The 6,817-nt window shown below is 34.8% G+C and overlaps 1 pseudogene; it reads left to right on the top strand.

Annotated features, from left to right (window-relative positions):
* The first annotated feature begins 254 nt into the window (after positions 1-254).
* Positions 255-5,611, top strand: LOC141718642 (uncharacterized; annotated as a pseudogene).
* Positions 5,612-6,817: the final 1,206 nt, after the last annotated feature.

Here is a 6,817-nt window from a genome sequence, read left to right as displayed (position 1 = left end):
TTTTTCATCACTGAGAGAAGACAGTTCCATATTGTAATAGAGTTTAATAAAGTTTGTTTTCTGTTACTTGTGTTATTTTAATTCGATTTGATTGTGATAAATACCGTATTCAACCCCCTTCTAGAGTGTGTATGACCTAAAAACCAACCCTAAATATAATTCATAATATAATAAATTAGATCGAGATCAGAGTCAACTTATAATAATATAAACACTCACACTTTACACTTCTTTGTAAATATATATCACTTTATTTTTTGAGTCGGAGTTTGAAGAACATCTTCTGCTTCATCAAAAATATTTTTGAGTCATTTCTGTGATACTTTCAATAGTTGGGTTATTTTTGTGCAAAAAAATTATAGTTAAGGTCATTTTACTGTAATTAGGTCATTAAACAATGAAGTCAGTTACGTGGCACAAAATAACCCAGTCATATAGTTTTTGTAAAAGCGAGATGAAGCATCATATTATTCAGGTGAAACAAGATTTGATGGGAAGCCCATACTACCTGAGAAGATCAATGACAAGGGCATTTTCGTCAATTCGTTGGGAAGGTGGCGTTTCAATGGTACAAGGAGCTTCTAGAGGCATTGGCCTTGAATTTGTAAGCCCTTCTTTAATTATTTTGTATCTTTATGTCTTGTTAATGGTGTCTTTGTTGATTGAATTCAAGAATGGTTAATCACTTGGCTTCACCTTTCACAATAAGGTCTTTGACTAAACTTGATTTTGTTGGGTTTTTTACCAAGTGGTTACGTTAAGTTTATATTTTTTAACTTAGCAAAAAAAAAAAACAAGTTTAGATTTTTAGTCTTTGTAGAATTCGAACGTGTATATATGATGCAAATCAGGAGGAAGATAGTCATATTAATATTAATTCATTGGGGAATCTGGAAGAGGATCAGTTGCAAAGATTGGGTTTCAAAGATTACATTGTAGGAGGTTACTTATTTGTTAGTCTGTTGCGTTGTGTTTATTTTCTTAATTGTTTCTGTTCTAATTATTTTAGGAGTCTTTCTAGAAAGATTGCAAGTTGATTTTATATTTAACAAAATAAGCAAAGGACGGAAGTTAGTTGTTGACAATTTTCCATTCAAGTTCGCGTGACATTGTTAATGTGATTCTAATATTTGAGAATAATTTTGCATTAGCCATCTCGTAAGATTGACGAGCTTATGTACTAAGGGATTGGGACCCAAGACATTTACAATGCTAGACACAACCTAAAGCTTTGTTTAGTTGAAAAAATTTGTTTGGGGGGGGGGGACAAAATGTGATGCAAAATGATATTTGAATATGTGAATACTATTTTGTGGTCATCTATTAAAAGTTTTTATCCCTTTTGCCCATTCCATTTATACAAATTTTAACTAAAGCTAGGACCTCTGTTGACTAATATAAACTTTGCAAGTCCGTCATTTCCTTCATTCTTTGCTCTCTAGTCTTTCATCTCACACTTTTGTATTCAGTTCCCTTCTCAACTTCTCATTCTGTCCTACCCCATCTCATTCCCTCCAACCTATAGGAGTGTAATAATGTTAATAATGTTTACTCGTGTTTGTTTTCCGAGGGAGCAAATTGTGGCATAGACTGATAGTTTTTTTTTTTTAGGTAGAATGTAATGGAATGCATGTATTTGCTTCGGAAAATAATTGAAGGAGCAATATCATAATCTCAATAAGGTCAAGTAGAGTTGTCATTCATTAATGTGCTTTTCTCCCCGTCACACCAAAACAATGCACATAATCTCAGTTATACCCATCATGTACTTATGTTCTATCGAAAAATAAAAAAATGAGCCCGAATAGCTGCAACAATATTATCAGAGCTTCTAATGAAATGAAGGTGCCATCCTAGAATTTATGACAGCCGCTATTATCTGAAATATTTTCATCCTATATATCATCATTTGTCATTGATTTGGAGTCTTTGTTCCATATCTATTTTTTTCGTTACCATAATATAGTAGTAATAAATTGAGTTCTCTAGTAATTCTATGTATAAGGTTACTCTGTGGTCCCCTACAGAAAAATTATGTCAGTATTTCAGTTTATAATCTATGTATCTGTATTCTTGGATCTGAGTTTTATGTCCATCTTCATTTCTACAATTAAACTGTTTTTATGGGAATAACGGACTTCCTATTTTACACTATATCTTAAATTTGTATAAGGAAATATAAGGTATTATTCAGATATTAGCTGAAACAGAGAAAGCACAATTCAAACAGAAACTTATACTTCAGAGACCAACCAATTGGTAAATCATTGTAAGCCTTGATATGAACTCTTTTGATTCTACATGCTGCTCCTTAAGTTGCTGTTGCTGTTAGCTATATTTGAGATGAGGAATATACGTAAAAATGACTTGAATAAAAAATTATATGGAATTCGGAGATGGGTAGTGCATTGTAGCAATGGAGAATATGCGGGAACTCTGCTAGAAAGCATGGATTCTTTGCTTACCCGCTGCACTGTGCACCGGATTCTCGGGGATTCTTGGGTGCGCGGGATTTGTCTCGCACCCGCAAGTGAGAGAAGGTAATGTGGATACTTAAATTCTTAATTGATTAGCTAAAGTTAGGATGCATTAGTTGTGTTATCAAGTAATAATGATATTTATTAAGGATAATGAACTTATTAAGTTGAATGTTTACTTTAAATAAAATAAGAATCTTGACATAGTTATATATAATATATTATTAATATATTAATATTTTCCAAATCCTCATATTTTTTAATATGCCGAATTTTTGTATCTCCGTAATATGCTGCCCCGCACACCCACAATTTCCGCATCTCTGTACTACGCACCCCTGCACCCGCACTCATGCTCATGCTTCCTAGGCGGGAAGAGTACCATCACCATCCTTTCCTACTTAAATTTAGTAGCCTTTGTGGAAGACACTCTAGATTCGCGTGCAGTGTGAAACATGTACATGTATTAAGATTTAAGAGTTATAACTGTAGACATGCCTGGTCCTTTTTCCATTCAGTTTTAACTTTTGCTTGAATATTATTTGTTACAGACCTGTTCGTTGCTTGGAATTAGGGGCAAATCAGTGATGCATAGATCCACCTCTTCTGACCAGTCACCGACTCCATCTGTCTTGTGCAGGCTAAGCAATTACTAGAGAAAAATGAAAAAGGTCATGTCATTGCTACATGCCGTGATCCTAGTGGGGCAATCGGGCTGCTTCAGTTAAAAGACAAATTTTCTGAACGGCTTGACATTCAAAGGCTGGATCTCACTGATGAAAGAACCATAGAGGCAATTTTGCACCCTCCTATTATACTGATTTCTTGTCTAACCTAATGAGTCTGTGTTGGTGTTGGCGTTAGAAGTATTTCAAATTCGGTTCAATGAGTACAACAAGAATGACTTTATGAATTTAATGATTCTATTGGTGATTCAGTCTTTAGAAAGACTAATTTAAAAAACAAAAGCATAAAATACAGAACACCATATCCACTTGTGTTGTTGTCTTGAAAGGTGGCTGTAAGTTATAAGACCAGAAATATATATATCGTCTTCTGGAAGTATAAGATTTATGTTGCCTTTAAAACTTAGGCACATTGCTATCAGCTCTTCCATTAAGTAATACAAATAATCATATGACAGGATTCTGCTTTGTCTATCAGCGAGAGATACGGATCTTTGAACCTTCTCATTAATGCATCTGGTGTTCTTTCAATACCCGATGTTATGCAACCAGGTACTGATGTTTCTAAATATTATGCCCCGTAAAAATAGAAAATTTATGCTGACGTACATGTTGGCTGTAATATTATGTTACAGGTTAGTAGATGTATCCTATATTTTCTAATTCAGAATACTTAATAAACTTACATGCTTTGTTTTCCAGTACAGAAACGACATTGACCAAAGTGCAAAGATCATCGATGATGCTTGCTTATGAGATCAATGCAGTTGGTCCGATTTTAGTTATAAAGGTCATCTGTACCTTTCTAGTAATTTTTTTGAAATGTAATGATTTTGGTTTTTTCCATCGTAGTAACTCTGAGACTATGCTGACTTTTTTGTTTTCAAATTGTTATACTAGGTCTTCTTTCTTTTTATATTTCTATCTATTAAAACAAGTTCAATTATATTGTGAAGCAACGAATATATATTTCAGGCTTGTTTGTGCATCTCCTGTCCTGTTTTTTGTTCCATTTTCTTACTTTTGATTCATTGAGTACGTTTACTCTATGTTACTCGGACTCTTCATTTTACCTTCGAGTACCCGTGTCGGACACTGACACTTGGACATGGACACTTGGACTCGGACACTTATTTTAAGCCAAAAACATACATATTTTTTAAAATGTTTCCGAGTCCGATACTTGGACACGTGTTCATGTCGGACACTTATAGCCGAGTCCGAGTAACATAGCGTTTACTAACATGTACTTCTACAAGCAGCACATGTGGCCACTGCTGAAGCTGGAGGAGGCTCTAGGACTGAAAGAGATGTAGCAGTTGTGGCCAGTTTAAGTGCCAGGGTTGGATCAATTGGGGACAATCGTTTGGGTGGTTGGCACTCATATCGTGCTTCTAAGACTGCTCTAAATCAATGTATGATTCTAGACACCTATGATACTAATCACGCTTGATATCTTTTCTCTTTATGGAAATGTGAAATTAAATTTTACAAGCATATTTACTTTGCGGGAACGGAAGAGGCAATTTATGCTTATTTTAAACAATACAAGTTCCGAAATGTAAGAAGTTTATCAGAAAACTACAGTGACTTTCATTGCGATCCACATCTATATGAAAATTCTCAACATGATGATTTTAGTGCTCATCTGTCACGAATATTATTTTAAAGTATGAAAGTTATAACGGTTCCAACTGAGGAAACTGAAGACATCCTCTTTATAAGAAACAAGGTTAGGTCCGCATATTTTAGCACCGTCCTGGACTGTGATGTGGGAACCTTTTGCACTTGGAAATACTTCTTTTTGCAGTATGGAACAATTTGGCAGGCATGCGTCGTTGTTAATATTTTCTATGGGTGCAAATTTTGGGTTTCAAGCTGCGTCCATGTTAGAAACGGGTCAATTTGAAGTCATGCTAAAACCACTTAAAAATTGGAGGAAATTAATAATTAAATGTCAAGGTGCGGAATTCTTGGAACAGGTCATTTTTGGGTTGATCGGTCATTTTCAGGTCACTTTCGGTTTTATCGCATTAGATCAAGTTGCGAATTTTGTCGGGTTCAAGTCGTACTTCTGGTCGAGTCTGATATTAGTGGCCCTAATATTTTCTTCTTTATGATTAAACAATCAATTTTGCTCCCTTTCTAGTATCCTTCTTTGTGACACTACTGTTTGTTGATGCATGCAGTAACCAAAAATATAGCAGTTGAATTTGGTCGAAAGAAGGATCCAATCACATGCCTTTTACTACACCCAGCACGGTGGACACTGATCTCTCAAAGCCATTTCAGAAAAATGTTGCGAAGGAAAAACTTTTCACCAAAGAGTTCTCAGTTCAGAAGCTCTTAAGCATCATCGACAATGCCAAGATTCATGACAATGGCAAATTTTTCGCGTGGGATGGTAAAGAAATTCCGTGGAAATTGACAGCTCTATATTTTGGATAAAGCTCCCTGGTTTCAACTCCCTTGTGGAAAAGTACCTCTTAAATGGATTTTCGTTGCTAGTTGCTGTGAAATAGCAAATCTTTCAATTAAATCACTAATTACTCTTTGATGTGCTTGGAAGTGTTATAGAATTTAATTGAGTTAAATTACTTTGTCTGTTTCAGTTTGTTTTTGTAATTCACAAGTAAAGTCTGCATTTGAGATAAAATCGAACAAAAGAAACGTTATGATATTTTTCTGTCTTGTGGATTTGGATATTAATTTAGTCTTTGAGGTCAACCTGACTATGTTAAAGATTAAAACTTAATAACTAACTAAAAGGCTGTTGCTTTAGTGTTATTGCCCACTCCCGTTAAAGTAAAGGAGGTTATGGTTGAAGCCTTGTCGAAGGCAAAATGGATGGGTAAGAGTAGCAAATTAATACCAACTAATAATTAATGTATAGAGATTATTATTCAATTTATGGACTCTAAGAATAGTGATAAAATCTAGGTGGCTTCTAGTGATTGTTATACTTCTGCCGTTGCTTCTAAAACCAGCTCTTCTTGTCGAATGTTTATCTTAAAGTTGGTACAGTTAACTATATTCGCAAGTCTGAGCATTTACTTTGCTATTGATTGGAAGGACTAAAATTTAAATTTCTGTTAAACTGTTGATCTGGTGTTTCTGTTACGTACTGCTTGTACATGCAAGATGCTAAGAATTCCAGAGAGGGAGGGACAGTTCACTCATCAAAGGCCTAAAAGCACTTCTCGTAGGTAGTGTCACTCTGTGAGCTCAATTTCTGTGCTTCTGTCTTTTTCCATGCTTTGTTCATAAACTTTTGCAGAAATGTAGTCATTTGCTAGTTTTATTTATTAATTTTCGGCTTATTGCGTTTAACATGTAGTAAACGAGTAATATCATAGAAGTCCATGCACTAATATTTGAACAATATAGATTACTTTGTTAAGGGGGATATTCTGTATGAAATGTAATTTTGTTTTTTCAAACAATGTAGAGGGACCTGGCAAGCAACAATTATTTCATTCTATGTGATATTTCCATACTGGTGCTCATCGGCTAATACTGTATTAAGTTCTGTCCTAACCTATGTTACTCGGACTCTTCATTTTACCTTCGAGTACCCGTGTCGGACACTTGACACTTGGACATGGACACTTGGACTCGGACACTTATTTTAAGCCAAAAACATGCATATTTTTT

This window comes from Apium graveolens, chromosome 4, assembly GCF_009905375.1.
Source record: "Apium graveolens cultivar Ventura chromosome 4, ASM990537v1, whole genome shotgun sequence".
NCBI classification, from domain to species: domain Eukaryota; kingdom Viridiplantae; phylum Streptophyta; class Magnoliopsida; order Apiales; family Apiaceae; genus Apium; species Apium graveolens.
This window is presented reverse-complemented; position numbering and strand designations above follow the sequence as displayed.